Source organism: Eubalaena glacialis, chromosome 5, assembly GCF_028564815.1.
Source record: "Eubalaena glacialis isolate mEubGla1 chromosome 5, mEubGla1.1.hap2.+ XY, whole genome shotgun sequence".
Classification (NCBI taxonomy): Eukaryota; Metazoa; Chordata; class Mammalia; order Artiodactyla; family Balaenidae; genus Eubalaena; species Eubalaena glacialis.
This window is the reverse complement of record NC_083720.1, coordinates 20,899,248-20,914,547: the sequence shown is the minus strand read 5'-3', so window position 1 is coordinate 20,914,547 and position 15,300 is coordinate 20,899,248. Positions and strand designations below refer to the sequence as shown.

Sequence of the window (15,300 nt, the reverse complement as noted above, 5' to 3'; positions counted from 1 at the left end):
CAAGCCTGTTCTCCACACAGCAGACACACTGCTCTTCTCAAGGCATGAACAGAGTCACATCATTCTCCTAACTAAATCTTTTCTGTGACTTCCTACTGCTGCTGTAATAAACCTCATAATCTGACCTATAACTACCTCTCTAATGCCATGCCCTACCACTGGCCCATCATCCATTAACCACTAGCTTCCCTGGCTTTGTTTTTGTCCTTTGAAATTCGCTGCCACCTCTGCTACTCCCTGGGCTCTTATCCAGGTCTTCTTCATATGGCTGCACCCCCGTTGTGTACGTCTCGGAACAACCTGACAGCCCAGCCAGATTGCTAAAGTAGACACTCATGGCCAAGGCATTTTATCCCACTGTTCTGTTCCATTTTTTTAAGTAAGCTTTTTGTGGAAGTATACAATTACAACAACAACAAAAAAAAAAAGAGAAACTTTAAGTGCACAGCTCAATGAATTCTCACAAAGTAAACACACCAAACTCACAAACTAGCACACAGATCAAGAAACAGCACCCCAGAAGTCTGCCCAGGTCCCTACGTCCTGTCGCTATCCTCCCAACAAGGTAACCACAACCCTGATTTATAAATTACCTTTACCTGGTTTTGAACTTTATATAAACAAAATCATACAATATGAATTCATTTGTCTCCAGCTTCTTTCACTCACTGTTATGTTTCTGAGATTCACCCATGTTGCTAAGCATAGTTGTAATACATTCATTATCATAAAGCTTTATAATCTTCCATTTCATGAATATGCATTTGTACAGTTTGAGACAACTTCTCATGGTGTTGCTATGAAAGTTCTTGTACAAATCTTTTAGTAAATATATGAATGCATTTCTACTAGGAATATGTCTAACGGAATTGCTGTATTGCATCATATGCACATACTCAGCTCTAGTTTTCCAAAGTGCCTGTACCGATTTAAAAACCCAGCATTAGCATATGAGAGTTTCAGATAATTCTTGTAAATATTTGACATTATCTGTCTTTTCAATTTTAGTCATTCTGGTGACTATATCATGGCACTTCACTGCGCTTTTGGTTTGCATTTCCAAGATGACTAATGAAGATGACCATCTTTTCACATTTACTGGCCATTTAGATATCTTCTTGTGTGAAGTGCCCATTCAAGTGTTTGGCCCATTTTTTTTTTAATCGATTTGTAGTTTTTAATATATTCTGGATACAAATCCTTTTTGAGACGAACACATTACCAATATCTTCTCCCCCTCAGTTATTTGCTTTTTCATTCCCTTTATGGTATTTACTGTTCTCCAATTTATCATTTTGCCCTTCACAGTGTTTATTATTTCTTATTTAAGAAACCTCCACCTAATCTAAGATTATGGTATTCAACATTTTCCTCTAAAGGTTTACTGTTTTTACCTGACATATTTACATTTATAATTGTATTAAACTGACCTTTTTATATATGATGTGAGTTAGGGATAAAATACCTTTTTTCCATAAGAAAATTATTTTGACCTGACACTATTATTGAAAATGCCATCCTTTTCCCACCATGTTGTTAATGACATTTTTGTCAAAAGTAATGTTTTTGTCTATCCTTGCGCCAGTATAACAGTATTAAATTATAATTCCTTTATAATATGCCTTGATGTTTGATAAGTCCTCCAGTTCGGTTCTTTCACTTTAAGGCTGTCTTGGTAATTCATGACCCCTCGGATTTTCACATAAATTTTAGAATCAGTTTCCACCAAAAGATAAAAATAAAAATAAAAACTTGCTAGAATTTTTAATGAGATTGCACCTTTTGAAATCAATTGACTTGTGCTTTATGACTCAGCATATGGTTAATTTTGGCAAGTGTTCCATGTGTATTATTTGATCAACTATCATTGGGTACAGTGTTCTATATATGTCAATTAGACCATGTATGTTAATTATATTGATCAGATTATCTTTCTATCCTTTCCAGTTTTATCTTCCTGCTTACTCTATCAGCAGTTGAGAAAGATGTGCTTAAGTCTTCCATCTGGATTGCTTTCACATTTGGAACATGTACATCGTCTAGTGTATGGACCATCTTTATTTTTAGTAATGCCTTTTCCTTAAAGTCCACTTTGTCAAATACTACTAAGGTTACACCTGATTTCTTTCCATTTGTACTGGCACAATATATCTTTTTCTATCTTCTATTTTCAGGCTTTCTTTGTCTTTTTATTTTAAAATTGCCTGTTAAGGGACATTAGTTGGTTCATTGGGGATCCAATCCATTAATAACAGTGTTTTAATGGAAGCACTTAACCCATTTAAATTTTATATAAATATTAACCTAGTTGGATTTATAGATACAATTTTGGTATTTACTTTCTATATGACCCAGTTCTTTTTCCTCACTTCTCGCCTGGCTTTTTTCATTAATAAAATTATCTTATTATCTCATTTTCCTTTTCTTAACTTGTTAGTTACAACAACCTTCTACTATTATTTTAGATAATTTAGTTAGATAAATTTACCTGATAATGCTAGAACCTTGAAACGCTTTAACTCCATTTGCTTCCCTCCTGCCTTTCAAATTGTTCTACCATTATATAAATTGTGTATGTTCTTAAACTCACGAATCATTACTATAATTGTTTAGTACCATCAATATTTATGTTTACTCACCCATATATTTGCCCTTTGTTGATCTTCACCCTGTTCTGAATTTCTGAGTTTCCATCAGGATTCATTTTTCTTCTCCCAGAAGAGCTACCTTTACTTTAGTATTTCTTTCGGTGCAGGTCTGCTGGGTTTTGCTTGTCTGAAAACATCTTTAATTTTTTTTAACAGTATGACCTATTAAACAAATTTGTAAGGTCTGAAATTTATGTTGTCAAAATACACACTTTAATGCCATTATCTTTTCAAATTTGTTTCTGCCCCATTCTCTCTCTCCTCTCCTACCAACACTCAAATGCCCTAACACCTCAAACCCATCCTCTCCTCGCTCAATATAATTCCATTTTATTAGATTTTTTTTAACAAAGTGCATGTACATGGTGATAATGTTAATGCCCATATTACATAGAGTCACAATGTAATCTCTGAGCACTTTAAAGAAGTAAAAATCAAGAATTTCAAGCACAAGGAAGATGAACACCCTCCAGCTTCTGGCAGAACAAAGGGAGAAAATTTTCTTCTTCCCCACAGTGCACGGTGATGTGTTAACGCCACATCACTACTTTCACATTTTTTGAGACAAGAAGGGATAAAAAGGAACTTGAACCAGAAATGTGCAGGGGGACTTCCCTGGAGGTCCAGTGGTTAAGACTTCGCCTTCCAATGCAGGGGGTATGGGTTCAACCAGGGATCTGGGAGCTAAGATCCCACATGCCTCGTGGCCAAAAACCAAAACATAAAACAGAAGCAATATTGTAACAAATTCAATAAAGACTTTAAAAATGGTCCACATTAAAAAAAAAAAAAATCTTTAAAAAAAAAAAAAAGAAATGTGTAGAGATTTTTCCCCATTGTATTTTGCTCAAGATAGTCTCCCACAAAATAAGTGGGCAATCTCTTTATTATATGAGACAAAAAAAATAAAGAGGAGGAGGAGGGGCAAGATGGCGGAAGAGTAAGACGCGGAGATCACCTTCCTCCCCACAGATACATGAGAAATACATCTACACGTGGAACTGCTCCTACAGAACACCCACTGAACGCTGGCAGAAGACGTCAGACCTCCCAAAAGGCAAGAAAATCCCCACGTACTTGGGTAGGGCAAAAGAAAAAAGAAATAACAGAGACAAAAGAATAGGGACGGGACCTGCACCAGTGGGAGGGAGCGGTGAAGGAGGAAAGGTTTCCACACACTAGGAAGCCCCTTCGTGGGCAGAGACTGCGGGTAGCAGAGGGGGGAAGCTTCGGAGCCACGGAGGAGAGCGCAGCCACATTGGTGCGGAGGGCAAAGCGGAGATTCCCGCACAGAGGAGCGGTGCCGACCAGCACTCACCAGCCCGAGAGGCTTGTCTGCTCAGCCGCCGGGGCGGGCGGGGCCTGGGAGCTGGGGCTCGGGCTTCGGTGCTGGCCGGGAGGGAGTCCGGGAAAAAGACTGCAGCTGCCAAAGAGGCAAGAGAATTTTTCTTGCCTCTTTGTTTCGCGGCGCGCAAGGAGAGGGGATTCAGAGCGCCGCCTAAACGAGCTCCAGAGACGGGCGCGAGCCGCGGCTATCAGCGCGGATCCCACAGCAACAGGGACGCAGAGGGAAAAACGGAGAGATTCCCGCACAGAGGCTCGGCGCCGAGCAGCACTCACCAGCCCGAGAGGCTTGTCTGCTCGCCCGCCGGGGCGGGCGGGGGCTGGGAGCTGAGGCGCGGGCTTCGGTCGGATCCCAGGGAGAGGACTGGGGTTGGCTGCGTGAACACAGCCTGAAGGGTCTAGCGCACCACAACTAGCCGGGAGGGTCCACGAGAAAAAGTCTGCAGCTGCCGAAGAGGCAGGAGACTTTTTCTTGCCTCTTTGTTTCGCGGCGTGCAAGGAGAGGGGATTCAGAGCGCCACTTAAACGAACTCCAGAGACGGGCGCGAGCCGCGGCTATCAGCGCGGACCCCAGAGACGGGCATGAGACGCTAAGGCTGCTGCTGCCGCCACCAAACAGCCTGTGGGCGAGCACAGGTCATTCTCCACACCGCCCCTCCCGGGAGCCTGTGCAGCCCGCCACGGCCAGGCTCCCGTAATCCGGGGACAACTTCCCCGGGAGAGCGCACGGCGCGCCTCAGGCTGCTGCAACGTCACGCTGGCCTCTGCCGCCGCAGGCTCGCCCCGCCTCCTCCGTACCGCTCCCTCCCCCCGGCCTGACTGAGCCAGAGCCCCCGAATCAGCTGCTCCTTTAACCTCGTTCTGTCTGGGCGGGGAACAGACGCCCTCAGGCGACCTACATGCAGAGGCGGGTCCAAATCCAAAGCTGAACCCCGGGAGCTGTACGAACAAAGAAGAGAAAGGGAAATCTCTCCCAGCAGCCTCAGAAGCAGCGGATTAAAGCTCCACAAACAACTTGATGTGCCTGCATCTATTGAATACCTGAATAGACAACGAATCATCCCAAATTTAGGAGATGGACTTTGGGAGCAGGATATATTAACTTTTCCCCTTTTCCTTTTTTTTGTGAGTGTATATGTGTATGCTTCTGGGTGAGATTTTGTCTGTATAGCTTTGCTCTCACCATTAGTCCTAGGGTTAGGTCCGTCCGTTTTTTTTATTTTTATTTTTTTTGGCTTAAAAATTTTTTTTTTCCCTAATAAATGTTTTCTTAATAATTTTTTCCTTATTTTCTATTTTTAAAAAAATTTTTAATAAGTTTTTTCATATTTTTTATTTTAAAAAATTAAAAAATTTTTTTTCTTAATAAATTTTTTCTAAATAATTTTTTTCTTATTTTTAGTATAAAAAATTAATAAATCTATTTTTAAAAATTAAAAAAAAATTTTTTTTCTTAATAAATTTACTCTTAATAATTTTTTTTTTCTTATTTTTTATTATAATTGCTTTATTTTATTTTATTTTATCCTCTTTTTTTCTTTCTTTCCATTTTTTCTCCCTTTTATTCTGAGCCGTGTGGATGAAAGGCTCTTGGTGCTCCAGCCAGGCATCAGGGCTGTGCCTCTGAGGTGGGAGAGCCAACTTCAGGACACTGGTCCACAAGAGACCTCCCAGCTCCACGTAATACCAAACGGCGAAAATCTCTCACAGATCTCCATCTCAACATCAAGACCCAGCTTCACTCAACGACCAGCAAGCTACAGTGCTGGACACCCTATGCCAAACAACTAGCAAGAGAGGAACACAGCCCCATCCATTAACAGAGAGGCTGCCTAAAATCATAATAAGGCCACAGACACCCCAAAACACACCACCAGACGTGGACGAACCCACCAGAAAGACAACATCCAGCCTCATCCACCAGAACACAGGCACTAGTTCCCTCCACCAGGAAACCTACACAACCCACTGAACCAACCTTAGCCACTGGGGACAGATACCAAAAACAACGGGAACTACGAACCTGCAGCCTGTGAAAAGGAGACCCCAAACACAGTAACATAAGCAAAATGAGAAGACAGAAAAACACACAGCAGATGAAGGAGCAGGGTCAAAACACACCAGACCTAACAAATGAAGAGGAAATAGGTAGTCTACCTGAAAAAGAATTCAGAATAATGATAGTAAGGATGATCCAAAGTCTTGGAAATAGAATAGACAAAATGCAAGAAACATTTAACAAGGACGTAGAAGAACTAAAGAGGAACCAAGAAACGATGACAAGCACAATAAATGAAATTAAAAATACTCTAGATGGGATCAATAGCAGAATAACTGAGGCAGAAGAACGGATAAGTGACCTGGAAGATAAAATGGTGGAAATAACTACTGCAGACCAGAATAAAGAAAAAAGAATGAAAAGAACTGAGGACAGTCTCAGAGACCTCTGGGACAACATTAAACGCACCAACATTCGAATTATAGGGGTCCCAGAAGAAGAAGAGAAAAAGAAAGGGACTGAGAAAATATTTGAAGAGATTATAGTTGAAAACTTCCCTAATATGGGAAAGGAAATAGTTAATCAAGTCCTGGAAGCACAGAGAGTCCCATACAGGATAAATCCAAGGAGAAACACACCAAGACACATATTAATCAAACTATCAAAAATTAAATATAAAGAAAACATATTAAAAGCAGCAAGGGAAAAACAACAGATAACACACAAGGGCATCCCCATAAGGTTAACAGCTGATCTTTCAGCAGAAACGCTGCAAGCCAGAAGGGAGTGGCAGGATATACTTAAAGTGATGAAGGAGAAAAACCTACAACCAAGATTACTCTACCCAGCAAGGATCTCATTCAGATTTGATGGAGAAATTAAAACCTTTACAGACAAGCAAAAGCTGAGAGAGTTCAGCACCACCAAACCAGCTTTACAACAAATACTAAAGGAACTTCTCTAGGCAAGAAACACAAGAGAAGGAAAACACCTACAATAACAAACCCAAAACATTTAAGAAAATGGGAATAGGAACATACATATCGATAATTACCTTAAATGTAAATGGATTAAATGCTCCCACCAAAAGACACAGACTGGCTGAATGGATACAAAAACAAGACCCATATATATGCTGTCTACAAGAGACCCACTTCAGACCTAGAGACACATACAGACTGAAAGTGAGGGGATGGAAAAAGATATTCCATGCAAATGGAAATCAAAAGAAAGCTGGAGTAGCAATTCTCATATCAGACAAAATAGACTTTAAAATAAAGACAATTACAAGAGACAAAGACGGACACTATATAATGATCAAGGGATCGATCCAAGAGGAAGGTATAACAATTGTAAATATTTATGCACCCAACATAGGAGCACCTCAATACATAAGGCAAATACTAACAGCCATAAAAGGGGAAATCGACAGTAACACAATCATAGTAGGGGACTTTAACACCCCACTTTCACCAATGGACAGATCATCCAAAATGAAAATAAATAAGGAAACACAAGCTTTAAATGATACATTAAACAAGATGGACTTAATTGATATTTATAGGACATTCCACCCAAAAACAACAGAATACACATTTTTCTCAAGTGCTCATGGAACATTCTCCAGGATAGATCATATCTTGGGTCACAAATCAAGCCTTGGTAAATTTAAGAAAATTGAAATCGTATCAAGTATCTTTTCCGACCACAACGCTATGAGACTAGATATCAATTACAGGAAAAGATCTGTAAAAAATACAAACACGTGGAGGCTACACAATACACTACTTAATAACGAAGTGATCACTGAAGAAATCAAAGGGGAAATCAAAAAATACCTAGAAACAAATGACAATGGAGACACGACGATCCAAAACCTATGGGATGCAGCAAAAGCAGTTCTAAGAGGGAAGTTTATAGCAATACAAGCCTACATCAAGAAACAGGAAACATCTCGAATAAACAACCTAACCTTGCACCTAAAGCAATTAGAGAAAGAAGAACAAAAAAACCCCAAAGCTAGCAGAAGGAAAGAAATCATAAAGATCAGATCAGAAATAAATGAAAAAGAAATGAAGGAAACAATAGCAAAAATCAATGAAACTAAAAGCTGGTTCTTTGAGAAGATAAACAAAATTGATAAACCATTAGCCAGACTCATCAAGAGAAAAAAGGAGAAGACTCAAATTAATAGAATTAGAAATGAAAAAGGAGAAGTAACCACTGACACTGCAGAAATACAAACGATCATAAGAGATTACTACAAGCAACTCTATGCTAATAAAATGGACAACCTGGAAGAAATGGACAGATTCTTAGAAATGCACAACCTGCCGAGACTGAACCAGGAAGAAATAGAAAATATGAACAGACCAATCACAAGCACTGAAATTGAAACTGTGATTAAAAATCTTCCAACACACAAAAGCCCAGGACCAGATGGCTTCACAGGCGAATTCTATCAAACATTTAGAGAAGAGCTAACACCTATCCTTCTCAAACTCTTCCAAAATATTGCAGAGGGAGGAACACTCCCCAACTCATTCTACGAGGCCACCATCACCCTGATACCAAAACCAGGCAAAGATGTCACAAAGAAAGAAAACTACAGGCCAATATCACTGATGAACATAGATGCAAAAATCCTCAACAAAATACTAGCAAACAGAATCCAACAGCACATTAAAAGGATCATACACCATGATCAAGTGGGGTTTATTCCAGGAATGCAAGGATTCTTCAATATACGCAAATCAATCAACGTGATACATCATATTAACAAATTGAAGGAGAAAAACCATATGATCATCTCAATAGATGCAGAGAAAGCTTTCGACAAAATTCAACACCCATTTATGATAAAAGTCCTGCAGAAAGTAGGCATAGAGGGAACTTTCCTCAACATAATAAAGGCCGTATATGACAAACCCACAGCCAACATTGTCCTCAATGGTGAAAAACTGAAACCATTTCCACTAAGATCAGGAACAAGACAAGGTTGCCCACTCTCACCACTATTATTCAACATAGTTTTGGAAGTGTTAGCCACAGCAATCAGAGACGAAAAAGAAATAAAAGGAATCCAAATCGGAAAAGAAGAAGTAAAGCTGTCACTGTTTGCAGATGACATGATACTATACATAGAGAATCCAAAAGATGCTACCAGAAAACTACTAGAGCTAATCAATGAATTTGGTAAAGTAGCAGGATACAAAATTAATGCACAGAAATCTCTTGCATTCCTGTATACTAATGATGAAAAATCTGAAAGTGAAATTAAGAAAACACTCCCGTTTACCATTGCAACAAAAAGAATAAAATACCTAGGAATAAACCTACCTAAGGAGACAAAAGACCTGTATGCAGAAAATTATAGGACACTGATGAAAGAAATTAAAGATGATACAAATAGATGGAGAGATATACCATGTTCTTGGATTGGAAGAATAAACATTGTGAAAATGACTCTGCTACCCAAAGCAATCTACAGATTCAATGCAATCCCTATCAAACTACCACAGGCATTTTTCACAGAACTAGAACAAAAAATTTCACAATTTGTATGGAAACACAAAAGACCCCGAATAGCCAAAGCAATCTTGAGAACGAAAAATGGAGCTGGAGGAATCAGGCTCCCTGACTTCAGACTATATTACAAAGCTACAGTAATCAAGACAGTTTGGTACTGGCACAAAAACAGAAATATAGATCAATGGAACAGGATAGAAAGCCCAGAGATAAGCCCACGCACATATGGTCACCTTATCTTTGATAAAGGAGGCAAGCATATACAGTGGAGAAAAGACAGCCTCTTCAATAAGTGGTGCTGGGAAAATTGGACAGGTACATGTAAAAGTATGAAATTAGAACACTCCCTAACACCATACACAAAAATAAACTCAAAATGGATTAAAGACCTAAGTGTAAGGCCAGACACTATCAAACTCTTAGAGGAAAACATAGGCAGAACACTGTATGACATAAGTCACAGCAAGATCCTTTTTGACCCAGGTCCTACAGAAATGGAAATAAAAACACAAATAAACAAATGGGACCTAATGAAACTTAAAAGCTTTTGCACAGCAAAGGAAACCATAAACAAGACCAAAAGACAACCCTCAGAATGGGAGAAAATATTTGCAAATGAAGCAACGGACAAAGGATTAATCTCCAAGATTTACAAGCAGCTCATGCAGGTCAATAACAAAAAAACAAACAACCCAATCCAAAAATGGGCAGAAGACCTAAATAGACATTTCTCCAAAGAAGAGATACAGATTGCCAACAGACACATGAAAGAATGCTCAACATCATTAATCATTAGAGAAATGCAAATCAAAACTACAATGAGGTATCATCTCACACCGGTCAGAATGGCCATCATCAAAAAATCTAGAAACAATAAATGCTGGAGAGGGTGTGGAGAAAAGGGAACACTCTTGCACTGTTGGTGGGAATGTAAATTGATACAGCCACTATGGAGAACAGTATGGAGGTTCCTTAAAAAACTAAAAATAGAACTACCATATGACCCAGCAATCCCACTACTGGGCATATACCCTGAGAAAACCATAATTCAGAAAGAGTCATGTACCAAAATATTCATTGCAGCTCTGTTTACAATAGCCAGGACATGGAAGCAACCTAGGTGTCCATCATCGGATGAATGGATAAAGAAGATGTGGCACATATATACAATGGAATATTACTCAGCCATAAAAAGAAATGAAATGGAGGTGTTTGTAATGAGGTGGATGGAGTTAGAATCTGTCATACAGAGTGAAGTAAGTCAGAAAGAGAAAAACAAATACAGTATGCTAACACATATATATGGAATCTAAGGGAAAAAAAAAAAAAAAAAAGAGGTCATGAAGAACCTAGTGGCAAGATGGGAATAAAGACACAGACCTACTAGAGAATGGACTTGAGGATATGGGGAGGGGGAGGGGTGAGATGTGACAGGGTGAGAGAGTGTCATGGACATATATACACTACCAAATGTAAAATAGATAACTAGTGGGAAGCAGCCGCATAGCACAGGGAGATCAGCTCGGTGCTTTGTGACCACCTAGAGGGGTGGGATAGGGAGGGTGGGAGGGAGGGAGATGCAAGAGGGAAGAGATATGGCAACATAGGTATATGTGTAACTGATTCACTTTGTTGTAAAGCAGAAGCTAGCACACCATTGTAAAGCAATTATACTTCAATAAAGATGTTTAAAAAAAAAAAAAAAAAAAAAAAAAAGACACTCCTGTATAATAAATTTATAATAACTAAATGCTAATGGTAATAAACCAATATTAAATGCTTACTGCAAAATTTATCCTATGACATTTGAAATTGAAACTGAAATTGAAATGGAAATTCATTAATGAGAACTGAATATTAAACCATGTTACTTCAAATGTTTGTCAAACAAAAATATGAATAAATTAGAAATTGACATAGAAAAAAAATAAATAAATAAATAAATAAATAAAGAAACCTCATTAGGACAAGAGAACTAAGCATAAGAGGGAAAAAACTGGAGATGGCAACTTGCTCAAGAGAATATAAAAAATTTTTAAATAAAAGGAACGTTGGAGTCTATTAGTATTCTTTTAGTCATCTTCCTCTTCAACCTTTCTTCTTCTTCCACATCATCACCATCTTCATCTTCTCTTTCACCTTCATCCTCTTCATCATCAACATGTACCAAGTCTCCTTCATCATTATGAACATCAGCTGCTTCTCCTTCTCCTTCTTTATCATCAATAGATTCAATAGATATGGCCAAATATCATCTTGGATGAACTCTCTTAATTTGCATGCACCTGCATCCATATCATCAGTGAACAAGGTGAAGAAGGTCCGAGATTTCTTTCATGCTACCTCTTCAAGACAGCTTTATTTTGTGTCTGACATAAACATTTCATCAGGTCCTTCCCAGATTCCCATTTGATTTCAGTCAACATTGAAGATGGGTCGCCACTCTTATTGAGATAAAATGAGTTGCAAAGAAGCTTATTTTAAAGCAAGGATTTTTAGCAAAATTAAAGCATGTTCTGTAATATGATTTAATATCTTCAAATTCTGTCACTTCAGTTGAGAAAATAATTCAGCATCTCTTCATTCTCATCCCCAAGCCAGGGAGTCATCTGCACATGGTCAGCAAACATTACCCCTAAATTTGGGATTTGGGAGATCAATTATGACCTCCTTTGAATAGTTTGCAGAGTTTGTTAACACTTTTGTTATATTTGAAAATTTCCTCACTGGTTGTTTGTAAAGTCTGTCAATTCCAATTTATACAATATCTGTGTATCTAAATGCTTCCTATTGTTCTTTCCCTCCCTTCAGCGAATCCAGAGTAGCAAATTTTTCCTCTGGCTGGGATCTGGATGTAGTCTTTGTTTCCAAATTTGAAGAGTGAGTGAAGACACAGTTGAGGCTAATAGTGCTGTGAAACAAATCCAAAGCACAGTCACACAGGGAGATGATCACATTTGAAGAGGCCCAGAGAACTATACCTTCATTTTAAAATATTTTTGCTGGGTATAGAATTCTAGATTGGCAACTATTTTCTATTACCTTAAAGATATATTTCAGTTGTTGACTATCTTTACTCCTTTTTTTTTTTTATATTTTCTGTTAAAAGGCAGCTATCAGTCTTATTGTTTCATTTTTGAAGGTATTGTCTCTTTTTTTTCTGCCTGCTTTAAAGATTGCCTTGGTTTTCCATAGTTGTACTAAGATATACCCGAGTGTGGTTTTCTTTATAGGAGTGCTGCTTGAGGCTCACAGAGCTTCTTCAATTCATCAGGTAATGTTTTTTAACAGTTCTGGAAAATTCTCAGCCATTATTGCATCGAATTTGCTTCTTCCCCATTTTCTCCCTCTTCTCCTTCAAATGCTAAATGATCCTAACATTACAGATACATTAGATGTAGTCACTGTCTCACATATTTATTTTTAGTCTCTGTGCTTCATTTTCAATATTTTCTATTGACTTCTTTTCCCCTTCACTAATCCTGTCTTTTGCTGTGTCATATCTAATATCTAATTCAAACACTGAGCTCTCAATTTCAGTTCATATATTTTTCTTGTCTAGAATCTCCATTTGGCATTTATACCTCCCAATTTTTTAATAAAATTCTCCACCTTTTCATCTGTTTGTTTCATTTTTTTCTTCCATTTGCTAGAACATATCAATCGTGTTCATTTTAGAGTCCTCATCAGCTAACTCCAATCAATATCTGAATCCTATGTCAGTTTCCGTTGTCCAGCTTTTCTCATGGTTTTAGTCACATGGTCCTATCTCTTAGCATCTAGTCATTTTCTATTAAATGCTGGATGCTGTGTAGTAAAAGAACTTTAGAGGACCCAGATATTATATTTCTCCAGAGTAGGCTCACCCCAACCTCTGCCAGGCAGAGTGGAATCTGTTCACCGTAAGCTAATCAAGCAGTGAGCTGATTCAAAGCTGGCTGCAGCTGTGGCAGGCCTCGGCGGGCCTCAGTCGATCCTATTCCTACAGTACCACCCTACAGTGCTTCCAAATGAAAAGTATGATGTGCACTGAGAGCCTCTCCACAGCAACATGAGCCTGTAGAACACTCTGCCTTTTAGAAGTACGTGGCTTAACTTTACAGCAGCCTGTCATGCAGCTTCATAATTCCGCAAATGTCTCAAGTAGGAGACAGCAATGTTTTTGAGTTCCTTTGGGTCTCCAATATTGTCACTCCAACTTCTCAAGACTGCCGAAAGCTCTACCTGTTTCTCTGGGCTCAAACACTAACCTCTACTTGGGATGAGGTCAAATTTTCAGCCTCTTGCCCATATCCAGAATCAGCAAAGCTCTGACCACTTCCTCAAGAAAAAAAAAGGCTATAGATTATTGATTCATCTGTTCAAAGTTTTCTCTTCTCTGGAACCACAGTACCCTAGTACTCTGCTTTAACAGCTCTTTGATGGCCTTACACAAATCACTTTTATGTTTAATCTGTCTTTTGTAGCTGCTCTCAGCAGTAATATCAATGTGTTCAAGTTCTTATCTGAGGTAAGTTTTCTTGCCCTATTTTATTTTCTTTATACCCATATCACTATCTTTCTTTATATTACTCATTAAAGGTGTTTTATGTCTATCTTTCCCTGCTGAAACATAAACTCCAAGACAGCAAAAGCTTTACTGGATCCTCAGGGTGAAATCAGACTAAAGATTGTCTGACCCTGGTATCCTTCCTCTTTCTATCATGTTTCACTTACCCTGCCTATTTCTGTTTTGTAAAGAATTCCAAAGAGCCTCATCATTTCTCAGTATGAGAAAAGAGAAAGGCTAATTCTACATATATATATTCTCAGCAAAGAACTATTACTCCCCCTTTCCATGTGTCCTCACTTTTTCCTCCATGAGAGAGAGAAATTAGAGTAAATATACTTTGGGTTTCTCTCCTTCATGGTTCCTTCTCTTTATCTAATTGTTAAGACCCTGACAGTCACTCCTTTCCATGCCCAGCCCCCTGCTGTGCATTAAGCAGCCCTGCCATCAGACTCAGGGTGTGCCTTCCACAGCAGACTGCAGACCTGTCTCTCTCTCCCATGCTCTCTGAGATGCTGCAAACTGAACCTGTGAATCAGGCCACAATTCTCTGTGCGATGGCTGATGGACAAATATATTCAGAACTCCTCTGCAGGCCCAACTCTTGCCACAAAGACCGAGATTTAAGAAGCAGAGTATCAAGTACCCACTCTGTACACTTCTGGTACAAAGGGAAAGATTCAAGAAGCAGAGTATAGGCAGCGATCCAGATGGTGGTGTAGTAGGACGTGAAGCTCAACTTCTCCCACAAATACATCAAAGATACATCTACACGTGGAACATTTCCCACAGAATATCTAACTCAACACTGTCAGAAGACCTCAGACTGCTGAAAGGGCAAGAAAATCTCCGTGTAACTGGGTAGGAAAAAAAAAAAAGAAAGAGAGAAAGGAATCAGGACAGGACCTGCACCCTTGGGAGGGAGCTGTGAAAGAGGAAAGGTTCCTTCACCTTGGGAAGCCCCCGCACTGGCAGGTAGATCTGCCAGGACAGAAGGGGAGCATCAGACCCTCAGAGGAGAACTTCAGCAGCCGCTTGGCGGCAGCCAGAGCAGAGGGAGAACTGCACAGACGGTCAGTGCCGCAGTCCTGCACCCCCCAGCCTGACACGTGCTGGCAGGGGCTGGGTGCTGGAACTCGGGCTTTGGAGGTCAGAACTGGGGAGAGGACTGGAGATGGCTGTGTAGAAAGAGCCGTGGGGGCGGGGAATCCAGTGCGACTGCAACGAAGGGT

The 15,300-nt window shown here is 39.4% G+C and overlaps 1 protein-coding gene and 1 pseudogene across 1 annotated transcript in view; both read right to left on the bottom strand.

The window, feature by feature from the left end:
- PRDM5 (PR/SET domain 5) overlaps window positions 1-15,300 on the bottom strand; it is a 211,301-nt gene that overhangs the window by 171,115 nt on the left and 24,886 nt on the right. The window lies entirely within an intron of this gene.
- Window positions 11,555-12,276, bottom strand: LOC133092462 (protein SET-like; annotated as a pseudogene).